Here is a 12,072-nt window from a genome sequence, read left to right as displayed (position 1 = left end):
GTACACACCCCGTCTCGCCTCTGCCTTTGCGCAGCGGCGGCAGCTTAACCTCACCGTCCTTTCCCCCGAGCGGTGCTGGTGCGGCACGTCACCTTTTGTAAATTGTACTCCACGCGACTCTTCAAACTCGTCGACGCGCGTACGGGTAGTGGTAGAGTAGGCTTTGGTTTTTGCGTTCGCCGACTGTGTCGTTCGCTGTGCCGTCTGCTGCACTTCTCTGTTCACTGAACCGTTTTGTCTCGGGATTTTACGTTGCGACCCTGTGTTGTGTGTGGTTGGGTTGGGCTGTTGGGACGGCTTACAGGATGGGATTGCGGGCGGGTCTGTTATTTACCCATCGCCCACCGTTGAGCGGTTTACCACGAGCGACGAACGAAACGAGAGCACGACGGAGCGGAGCGGGCGGAGAAAATCTTTGCATGAATGTAAAAACGAATCGATATTCCCGCGTGCGTTTTCCCTGCTTTTTTACCGCCCCTCCGTCCCTGGTGTGTTTTTCAAACATTTCAAGAGGGTCACACCGCTTGGTATCTCGGCCGGCGGGTGGGGAAAAGAACAGTGGCGGAGGTCACGCAAAAGGACGATCATAAAATGAGTGAAAGGAAAAGAAATAGAAGACAAGAGAGCGACAGAGATAGAGCGATAAAATGTGTGTGTGTGTGTTTCTGCAGGAGCAGGAGGAGAATAAAATGGCAGACAGTTGGGACAGTAATGGGTAGGGAAGCGGTAAAAATCGAAGTGAGATTGGTACGAGGAAATGACGAGTTTTTCCTGCCGCTCTACCACCACTCCTGCCCTTTTCCACGTGTGCGTAAAGCTCACCACCACCAACACCGAACGATGGAAGCGTGTGCTGTGGAGCTCGGTTTCGATAGCTACCATTGGAGACCACCCGTTTTTTTTTCACCCGTACAACCGCCCGGATTCCGTGCGCTACTTCCACGGCTGCCATGAATATCCATCCCCCAAGCAGGCAAACACTGTATCGCCTGTGCTTCAATGGCACAAACACATGGAAATGGTAAAGGAAAGCAAAGCAAAAAAGAAAAGCTCTATACTACACTGGCTCCGTTCCGTGTGTTGGTGAGATCAAATTGTGTTGTTTGGTCGAGTTGGGTGCGCGCTGTCGGGAAAAACAAAAACACCACCCGTGTGCTGGCCAAACTGACGGCTTCGCTATTAGGGCTCCTCGCCAATGTGCGCCCGGTTTGGCGTGAGCGTGCTATTGCCTACCGTACAGGGGCGCATGTGCGTGTTTTCCCTCAACGCACAACAACCACACCGCTACCACCAATACACGGGGAACGAATTTACTCTCACGCGTGAGTCGTTGCTGGGGGGAAAACAAAAATGACGGAGCACGCCATCCAAGCCAGCGGATGCAAATATAAACAATCCGCTCCCGGAGCGTTGCACTCACGGCACTCCGCTCGCTCGGAGAGCAGCAGTAGCGCTCTCCCGTTTTTCCTGCACTCCACAGGCACTCACTCGGAGTTGCCGTACTGATGCGGGGCGGGAGAAGGTGAGTTTTCACCTGTGAGCGAAGTTTTCCGGCCCGCTTTTAACCAATTTGGGATCCTTTTCGCCATTTTCCATCAGTTGGAGTTCATCTTTCGTGGCGTACGCAGGACGGCCCGCTCGTTGCGTTCGAATTGTGCGAATACACTCCCGGTCGTGCAGTGTTTAAGGGTTTGTGTGTGTACGTACGTGTGTGTGTGTGTGTGTTTGTGTCTGTATCGAAGCATTTCTATTCCTGTGTGCGAGCGTGCGGTCTAAGGCATTTGGTGGCCAGTGCCATTAACCAGTCACCATGGCCGAAGGATAGTGCCGCTTATCGGTTCATCAGCACGGGTGCGTGTTTGGTGAGTTGTTCTATGTGTGTCCGTGTGTATGTGTGTATGTGTATATGTGTGTGTTGTAATAGAAGGAAGTGGTACTGCGGCAGCTGATGGTGGTGGTGATGTTTCCGAGTGACGGAATTCTTAATGCGAGCCAACCGGAAGCAAGGGAAAGCAGAAAATGAAACAAAATTAAGGCTAGCTAATTATTTACACCGCGTCATTCCGCACCGAGCGCCGCGCTATCACTTTATGGCGTAGCAGTAATAGCGAGGCAATAATTACGAAGTGGCCCTGCAAAAGTAGGGTTCGGCCAGCGTTACAAAAAAGAAATATGGGCAGCAAGTACGAAGAATCATCATCGTATCTGTGAGCGCGCAGTGATCTGTGTGTGTGTGTCGATCGTGAATGATGATGGAACGGAAGCTGAAGGCATAAATTATCTCAGCACACTTTTTTGGGGTATGCTTGACAGTGTCCGTTGTGTCTGTGCGTGCAAGTGTACGAGCTTGTGGTGTGGCGGCGGCCACAGCAGACGAAGGATGCAATGCAGGCAAAGTTATCCCGTGGCGTACATAAAGCACGGTCGCTACCGAAGCGAACCCGAAAAAGGCATTGAAATTAAGTACCCCCAGGCGGTAGTGGATACGCGGCCGCTCGTTCTGTGCACCGATCGAACCGGTTTCAGCACTCAGTGGTTTAATAATAGTTTGTTAGTTTGTGTGCCCGTAGGCGTGATTAACGAAGGGAGTCTCGGACGTACTTTATTCGATTGCCGGCATCACTTTCGGCCTACGCGCACACTACCGCCGTATGAAGGCTACCGAAAATCCTCCACCTGTGTGCATGTAGAGCGTGTAGTAGGTAGGTGTCCTGCTGCGTTTCCCATCTAGCGGCAGCACACTTCCATTGCGTGTTTAACACACACATTTGTGTTCGTGTGTTTTTATTTTTTGTGTGTGGTTTTTATATGCCATGGCATGTCGTTTCTACTGCTGCCAATGCCTGCGCACTCCATCGGACGAATGGCTGCAAAGTGGTGGTCCGGCGTCTGCCATCACTATACTATCGGCTGGCTTCTCAACCTACACGCGAAGCGCGTGTCTGAAAGACTCCCTAGGTTGTCACGCCGTGCTAGCCTAATGTGCGGGGCGCTTTGTTACGTTGCGTGCCTTAGCATCGTGCCCGCTGCGAGTGGAATTAGTGTCGGAAAGGGAGAGAAGGAAAGGGGAGCGAGGGAAGCCTGATTCACGTTGTGTTCTATGAGGTGTTTCCTCTGCTGCCGCTCCTGCGCTGCGAATGTCCAAGGCGGTGGCAACATGGCACATCAAAAAAAGAGGATACTATAAAACGATATTGCCATTGCTCAGGTATCGTATTTCCCGCCACTACCAGACGAGTACGAAAGCAGCATGATGGTCGGGCGGTGGAAAAGACTGAAATGGAGCAATAATGGATGTGTTTTTTTTTTTCTTCATCACGGCTAGTACATGGCGTGTGGCCTGTGTGTACGGCTAGCTCACTGAAAAAGCCCTCCCGTGGTGGTGGTAGTGGTGGCAAGGCACGGGCAAATGATCCGGGCGTGTTCCCCTCCACTCGACGTGCCATTTGAGCCAAATTAAAGAAGCGCTAGCACACGGGAGAGATAGTTAGAAAACGTCGGATGTAATTACTGTAACAGTTTCCATAAAGTGGGCCCACCGTAATTGGAAGTGTTGTGTAGTACCTGAACGCACCCGCGCGCAGTGCTAGTGCTTCTGCCCAGTGCCCCGCCGTACGCCGTCGTCACTGATGTCCGACAATGCACAAGGATACTTTCATAGCTAATGGAAAACGAAACAAAAGAGGAAAAATACATTCCGATGGAATTAACATCATGTCACGCTGGTACTCATCGCTGCTCAAGCTGGAAACGCATTCCAGCGTGAGTAGAGAACGGTCGAATCCCTCGTCCAAGTCAGCTCCTTTCTACAAACAGGTAAGCAGCAAACAAAATCCCACCGTGTATGCACCAGGAAGCTTATTACGTGTTCTGCAGCAATTCTTTTGAAATTTTACTACGAAAAATATCCCTTAATGCTGTTGTGCTCTTTGTAGCGAATTAATGATATTACCAGAGGAAGCAGTATTGCGCATAGTGGCCGACGTTTATTGCCCGCTGCTATGCTGTTTTTTTTCCCCCATCAACACCAAACGCTTGAGAAACGTAGTTAACAGCTTCAATTAAAAATGTCCTTTGTCGAGGCAGTTGAAAGCGTGGCGAAAAAGACTGGATGCCCCGGTACGAGGGGAAGTTAGTGCAGTTACGGAGTACACTTTTGAACTTACTGAAGCCTTGCTACGTAATTATTTCACACTGCAATTTTGTCGAGTTTGCAAAGCTCGCTGAATGGCTTAAGCGTTATTTATTGTGGCTTGTGTTGAAATTATAAAAAAGCGCAACGTACAAAAAGCATACAGATTATAGCATTTGAAGAATGTCTTTATTTGTTGCTACAGTGTTGTTTGTGGGTTATATGCAAAATAATATCCACCGTCTCCAGATGGTATTACGGACATTAAGTCTTAAATTGATGTTTTGTTTGAGTTATTAGTAAATTGAACTATACATAACATGTAAATCCGTAATATAATTTTAAAAAATGACAAAATTCATCATGTTGTGTTTCTTGGCTTGAGCTGTTTAGGAAGAGAAGACGTAGAGCTTTATCGGATATTTCTGTTTCAATGCGTGAAGACAACATGATTCATAATTTTAGATAACATTTGAGCATGGATATATGGCAAATGGATTTTTTGTGTTACTATGTATGTAGAACAGTTTACAGTTTAAAGATTTGTATGCCACATTTGTTGTGTTTTTCCTTTTTTTATTTTGTTCTCTCTTGTCAAGGTTCTATTTCTACATAGAAATGGACATATCAACTGTATAGGTTTCTGTTATGTTATTGTGGCGCTTCCGTGGTATAGTCGACTCCTACGACTTAACAACCCAGCAGCAAGGATTGATTATCCGGATACGCGATACTGAATAAGTCTCAAAAGCCATGTGTAGGCCAGCATGTTCGCGTAGGACGTTACGCCAAGTAGAAGAAGAAATAATTTGAATGTAGTTGAGTTTTGCGCCTTGTATATATGAATAGCGAGTATTACTGCCGTAATGTTGAATTTCTGCGTAATTCAGTCATCAGAAATGAATGATTTTGATTGATGAAAATACTTAATATAGAACTGTGCAATGAAAGTAACAAACTTGGAGTTGGAGGTGTATTTGATTTGGAGTTGTTATTTCACTCAGCTAGATAGACCAATTTTGGGCTTTGTTTGATACATTTTTAACATGAAATTGATTATGGCTGCTATCTTTTGTGAAGACAATACGAGTGGTCAAACATATCCCGGGGAAACAGATCAGAATGACTTATTTGATAGGTTTTTTTTAAACCTATTCACTATAGCAACATTCATGTTTTCTTTGCCTGGAATTTGAGTAATTGTAAACAATTAATCTCTACTTTGAATTTGAGTAAACATTCATAATTTTTAGTCATTAACAGAGTTGACTTGAGATTACTTTTGACATTATAAGGATTCTAAAGTAATGTTGACTTCTTCGTCTTCTTTTTGGCACAACAACCGCTGCCGGTCAAGGCCTTCCAGTACCCACTATTGAAGTGGACTTGGCTTTCAGTGACTTATTGTTACCATAGCAGGATAGTCAGTCCTACGTATGGGGGCACGGTCTATTCAGGGCTTGAACCCAGGGCATGTTGTTAAGTCGTTCGAGTTGACGACTGTACCACCAGACCGGCAAGTAATGTTGACACATTTAGTAATATAATGGAATTTTTGATCGCTACGTACGCGCTACTCTTTGTAAAAGTTAAGAGAATATTTCATACCATGCATACGGATATTGCTACAGGGGCACGGTCTATTTGAGGCTTGAACACATCATACACATGTTGCTAGTCGTGCATGTCACGATGGTATTACCATCACTGTAGGTACGTTATTCGTTAATCGTTTATCTAAATCTCCATCTATCTTGGTGGCCAAAATCCTAACCATAATCCTTAACTTGCCATTGCTTTTTTGTATTTTCTTATTAAAAAAACAATACAAATGAAAAAAATGAATGATTGATAAATAGATTATTCGGCTGCATGGTGCTAATAAGTCTCATTCATGAGTAATAAATTTATAGGGCTAGGCTAGCATGACAACGTTTGTGCTTTAAAAAGAAGAAGAAAAAAAAGTAAAAGCAAAATAAAGAACAATCAAGTAAAGAAATTTAGTAAAAAAAAAAAATTCAATGATACGGGTCAACTTGGACCTGAACAAAAATAATAAAATTATTTATCTAGAAACCGTGAGGCTTGGCGAAAGTTGCATTCATAATATGAATTGCACCACTGCATTGTTTTGCAAGTTTGATAGTGTGATTTCATTCCGCTTGCCAAGTTCACTGTTTAAACATTCTGCCCGAAGTTTTCCTGGTGCACGGTTTGTTGGTTTAATACGGCTCACAAACACACGGGACGGACTCATTTCACCGATGACTTTATCGGTAGTGTGCATTTTGCTGGAAATTGCACTCCGGTTGAGCATTAAGTAGACGATATGCACATAAACAGCTCTTGCTGAGTTTCATCAAGTTATGGGTTTATGATACAGTCGAGCAACTTGGTACAGTTAGTTGCCTACCTCGAGCAAGCTTTGCAGTCGTCCTTTTCACCCAGAAGTTGGTATAATTTGAGCTTCCGCTTGGGCAAGTTCACCTTCTACGAACTATTCCATTAGCTGAGAATGTGTGCCGCTGCCAGTGGTTACGAAAAGAAACTCGCTGGCTTGAAGTGGATAAGAAACTGCCCCCTCGGAAAACCGAGAGTAAGATGGAAGTTGTGCTAAGCTGGCATTAGAGGCACACCTCAAAGAGTCGCAAAACAACCGGAGCGGTCCAGGTTTCCAGGCATGGCTTAAAACCAACATGCCTTGCCGCTGTATGTTTACTGTGCGCTAGGGTTGTGAGGGTGTGGAGTGAGAGAGTGAGCACCGACGTCTGAGCCGAAACGAACGTCCTAAATTATAAATACACTAATCTTATCGGGAAGTTTGGTCGAGCCTTAATCCTGCATGGAAGGAAAGGTTTGCCGGTTCCGGAATGGACTACCGTTACTTCTGCTACTCTAGTGCTGCCCCGTGCCGTACTGGCCAGGCTGTGATGGCGGTGATGTGGTTTGGTTGAGGGTGAGAAAGTTTTCCATTTTCTCAGTTCTCGGCTCCGGTCACAACACTGATGCTTTTTGGAATTATTTTTTTTTTGAAATGTCTGGCTGGATGTACATTCACGTGAGGTAGATGAGTGCAGAATGAGGTGTTTGAGTATGCGAAAAAGAAAATGAAGAAAAAAAGCCAATGAAATATTCATCCTAAAAGGCACGGAGCGCAAGAGTAAGGGCGAGACGAACGGGTAGGTGAGAAGAACCCAATAAACAAATGATATAGCACGAGCACTATCGTGGGAGGTGTTGGAATGCAGCTAATGGGCAGGACGATTAGTGTAGCCTTGTTTATTTTTAGGCCGGTGTTGATGGGAAGCGAAAACTTACATCAGTGTGGAGTTAGAAGTAAGGGTTTGACAGGTATTACGGATATTTATCGGTTAGAAGTGTTTGTAGAGAAATGTAATCTTCACGCCTGGAAGGTTGGTCCTTTCACGCTAGGTTAACTTATTTGTTTGCGAGTTAGGTTTTCTTGTTGAAACATGTTGTTTTGTTCATTATGAGCATCAACAGATAAGGTTATTTGGGCAGACATAATAGCAAGTGACAGGACTACCCATATAATTTGTGAAGTATGAATGATTTTCAGTATTGATAAATGAATAATAATTATTCAGTAAATGATAAATTATGCTGAAACTTGGAATAACTAACAATTGGATTAAAATTCTTTCAGCTTTACATTATATTTTTTAAATTAAAAAGCGTTACAAGATTTGCTTAAAGGCCGTTAATCAACAAAGTAAAGCTTTATGCTTTTATGTATTTTTGACACTCTCCACCATTTTGTAAGAACCTAGTAACATGCTCTTCATGGGTTCAAGCCTCATATAGCAGATAAAATAAAAAGAGAGAAATAGAAAGAGGGAAAGGACAAAACATACATCTTCACAATTTAATTTCTTCGACCACTCTGGCCATCTTGAGGCAAGTTAGCTTTATTAGTCAAACCCAATCCAAACGCCGCGTGACGACATGGTGTGGTAAAAGTTCTTGCGCTAGAGTGGCCATTAAACACATTCGTTCGCTATCTGCCAAACGCCCAACCGGCAGATGCGTTCGGACAAATTGGACGGAATAGTTTTTCAATGTATCATCGTGCTGGTGACAAAAGATGGCGAAGGGACATTAAATGACGGACGCACACTCACACAATTCTACACTCATACATTGTCCGGCTGGTGGCTGGCTGGGCTGCAGTGTACCAGCCAGCAGGGTTCTTATCGATAACTCAGTGCAATTTATTTGCAAAACTTTCTCTAATGTTACTGCTGTTTTAAAATAGTTTCGTTAGTGTTGGTCTGTGGGTGAGCGGTTCCGAGTGTCGGTCATGGTACGGGAAAGGAAGAGAAATTGGGGTCGAGTGTAGTTAGTTAGCTGTAGTCAGACATTAAGCTGCGTCGTAAAAATGGGAAGGAAACATTTCAGCTCATTAAACTGCTGTACTTTGTTTGATGAGCAACAAAAAGGGTGTTGTAGTTAGGTAAAAAGTAAGCAAAAGAAAGGAACAGAGAGAGAGAGAAAGAAGCATGGGTAATAGAGTGTTTCCGTAGTACACTGGTTATGGTTTGCGTTGATTAAACAGTAAGTTTGTGTTATGATTCTACTCAGAACTGTACGCGTACATGTTTGTGCTATTAAAGGTCGAAGCAGCCGACACTTACCTCTGCCGGATGTAGCAACGATTTGCAGATGAAAAATCCACATCGTGTCCTGACAATGTCGTAGCGGTGGTACAAATGCAAATTAAACCGAAATCATCGTAAACAGTGGGATAAAAAAAAAACACTGAAAGTATTCTTTCACTGTGCTGAATTTTCAGAAAACACCGCAACATAAACCGAAACGAAAGGGACGTTGGTCAGGACAATGGTCCATATAGGTTGGTGCGCTGTGCTCTCATTCCATTGCCGTACCATTACCGACGCCCCAGACGCATTCAACACATTCGTTCTGATTTTGGGCGGTTTACCGATGGCTTAAAGCGAGCCGAACAAGGGCACAGCACGTAAGAAACGGTGGAGCAACCGGGCACAATCTGTCGCCCCGGCTGCCGTGTCGTGATGCTGTCTTCGGGATCACCCCCGGGGCCGCTCGATGGTATTTTCCATCGGCATTTGTAATGTATTCAAACGATAATGGAAAGTTATAATGCGATTAAAAAAGTTTACCACGTTCCCATTACCGACGGTGGTGTGCACCTATGGCAGGGCAGCATCCCCTAGCTGCGGGTAACTTTTCGGGTCTTGGGCGGGGATGGTGTGAATGGTGCTGTTGTTTGGTGGTTTGGTCAGCCTACGGTCAGAGTACTTTGGGGAGAGGTTTTTTTTGTGGGTTTTGTTTGGTTGGATCGTTACTCATGTGCCATGTTCTCTGTTGGTGGTTTGAGTCAATCCCCTTCAGCCAGCTACTTGTCGAACCGTTGGCCGGAAACAACGGCACCATGTCTGACTTTCGGATTTGGGTTGTTTTACGGCACTGATTGCGAAGGACATTAATACTGCTTAAGAACTACTGCTTGTCCAGGGGGTGCGATTGAGTGGGCAAGGGAGTCCCAGAAAGTCCTTACAACCTCGCTTGTTAATTGGAAATAAATTTGTCGTCACGAGACAAACGACCGGCTTAACAGGTTTGCACCACAGGTTGTGAGGTGTAGGTGTAGGCGAGATTTTCCGGACTTTGTTGTTTTTCCTTCCTCACACAGGCTACGATGATTGCTCACACTTTTGCTGCCGTCCCAGAAACGTCAATGAGGGGCTGAACTTTCGTGTGAGCTGCGGGCTGTTTGGTGGAAAATAGGCACACGTGCGTACGGCTACCAACTTTTCCCCATCGACCACCGTGCGACAATGGAAATCTGTTTTCCTTCTTGCTAGCTTGTCTGCTTCAAGCCATGCTGATATTTTGTTTTCTCGGAGGTGGTAACAACACAGCGAACACAGTGGTCCCTCCATCGGTTGTGTTGTTGTTTTCCTCAAAACGCCCTAACATTATATGCCTTTGCTTTATTATTCACCCCCAACCGAGCAACCCCCTAACCGGGTCACTCACTTATACATAAACACGCGCGCACTCACGTGAACACAGATTTGCATTGGTCGCGTGCAACGAGCTGCCAAATCCCCTTTTTCCCTTCCTGCCGTTCTTTTTCTTTACACATTACCTCACCATGACGCTAATGATTGTACGCGGAATGAGAAGTGGGCAGCAATATGTGTCTAGGTGTGTGTGTGTGTGGGGGGGGGGGAGGGGAGGGGGGGGGGGTGTTGCCAGTCTGCTTGTTATCCAGCACACCTATCCTCGGCCAGTCAGTTTTGGCACTCTCTGGGGGGAAATTTTCGTTTCCGCGCGCGTGACGCTACAGCTGGCGCAAAACTTTAACCAAGGGGTCGACGGGACTCGATAGATAGGCACGGGGCGTCAGCTGTCGTGCAAATGTGTTGCGAGTGAGCAAGCTACCGGGGTTTTCGGAAAGTTTTACCATCTTGAGCAGCAAATTATGTATTCGCGCTCGCGCCTACTTATTCCACAACCACTGGGAGGAACTCGCGCTGCGAGGAGGCGGTGGAATGAAGGTGGAAATGGTCATCCATGGGTGGAGATGATCCGTGTCCGTGGAAGGTACGAATATATAAAAAAAACACAGAGCATACCGCTTGAAAACGGCGGGACAAGTTTGTGAGAAAATTCGGTAGTTCCGGGCTGTTCGGTCTCACCAACCCCGTCCGACCGGTTGGGTGGAAATTGTTGATTGATGTGTTAATTTTGCCCTTCGGCCAGCGGGGCCATTCGGGTAATATGATTTGTGTGTTGCGTGCGAAAGCGCCTGCACGGGTGCTTCGAACGGAAACTGTATTATAGCCTTCCGAGGGCAAAGGTATGTTTGCCAGGAAGGATATTGGAAGATACTGTAGACGAGGTGTGCACGAGGGATGAAGCGCCACAAATAACATGTTTCATAAAATGAGTTTCTGATTTAAAGCGCAAACACCTTCGCCATGAACCGTGAAATGCGATGGCTTTATCAAAGTATGGTCATTTTGGAGGCTTTATTATACGCTGATATTAAACTACTACTTGTAACGAAATATTCCAGCACTGTATTCCAATGCTTTAGACAACGATAGGGGTTTCGATTATTTTTATTAGTATGTTTGTTGTGACAACTGCGTTTACGTGTGCGAGATTCCACAACTTCTCGTCATTGTGCAAATTTATATGGTTCTACGACTGACATATGTCAACGTTGGGCTACTTTGCCGTCTTTTAGCAACAGCGGTTTCGATGGCGGTTGGAAAATCGGGTAAAATAGCCCCGAAATACGCGCTCTTGATCTCTTTGTACGCCACAACTGCAGAAGATAGGAATAAAACTAAATTTACAAAATTTTTAAATATCTACATTTTTCCTCTTTTTTCTTTGGTATTTTGAAATATTATTTTTCTCCATGTTCGTCAATTCGTACAACTTAATAACATGCCCGTCATGGATTCAAGCCTCATATGTATCATCTTTCCGTAGCTGTAAGGACAGACTATCTGGTTGTGTGGTACTGAATAAGTTTCGAAAGTCTGTACATGTCGGCATGTCCGCGTAGGATGTTATGCCAGATCGAAGAAGAATATTTTGACAAATATGTTGGAATTAAAAAGAATAATCCTGCAGAATGTATCTAAAATGTAACATAGTTACCACTAGAACAATATAACCGGTTGTGTTGCGGTAGTTGTCCATCGTAAAATTAATGATGTTTACGACGATGGAATCTAGAAACCTCAAAATAGGCCAATCAACTTATCCATGTCCAAAAGACTCTCAACCTGGGAAGTATAGTACAATACGTTTGTCCACCGGAGGCTTACAGGGTTTACCAGTCCAATAAACAACTGTCCACTTGTTTTTAACAATAGTCGTTTTGAATAGACACCGTTGTCTACCACTTGCTCACA

At 45.0% G+C, this 12,072-nt stretch overlaps 1 protein-coding gene across 5 annotated transcripts in view; it reads left to right on the top strand.

Annotated features, from left to right (window-relative positions):
- The first annotated feature begins 1,578 nt into the window (after positions 1–1,578).
- Positions 1,579–12,072, top strand: part of LOC120947312 (uncharacterized) — a 139,008-nt gene continuing 128,514 nt past the window's right edge. For 2 of the 5 annotated variants that reach the window (XM_040362530.2, XM_040362526.2), the window contains exon 1: positions 1,579–1,862. The gene's annotated coding sequence lies outside the window, so the exon portion shown is untranslated. The remainder of the gene's footprint in view (positions 1,863–12,072) is intronic. The other 3 variants (XM_040362528.2, XM_040362527.2, XM_040362529.2) reach the window with 3 other exon arrangements.

Source organism: Anopheles coluzzii, chromosome 2 (assembly GCF_943734685.1).
Source record: "Anopheles coluzzii chromosome 2, AcolN3, whole genome shotgun sequence".
Taxonomy (NCBI): domain Eukaryota; kingdom Metazoa; phylum Arthropoda; class Insecta; order Diptera; family Culicidae; genus Anopheles; species Anopheles coluzzii.
This window is presented reverse-complemented; position numbering and strand designations above follow the sequence as displayed.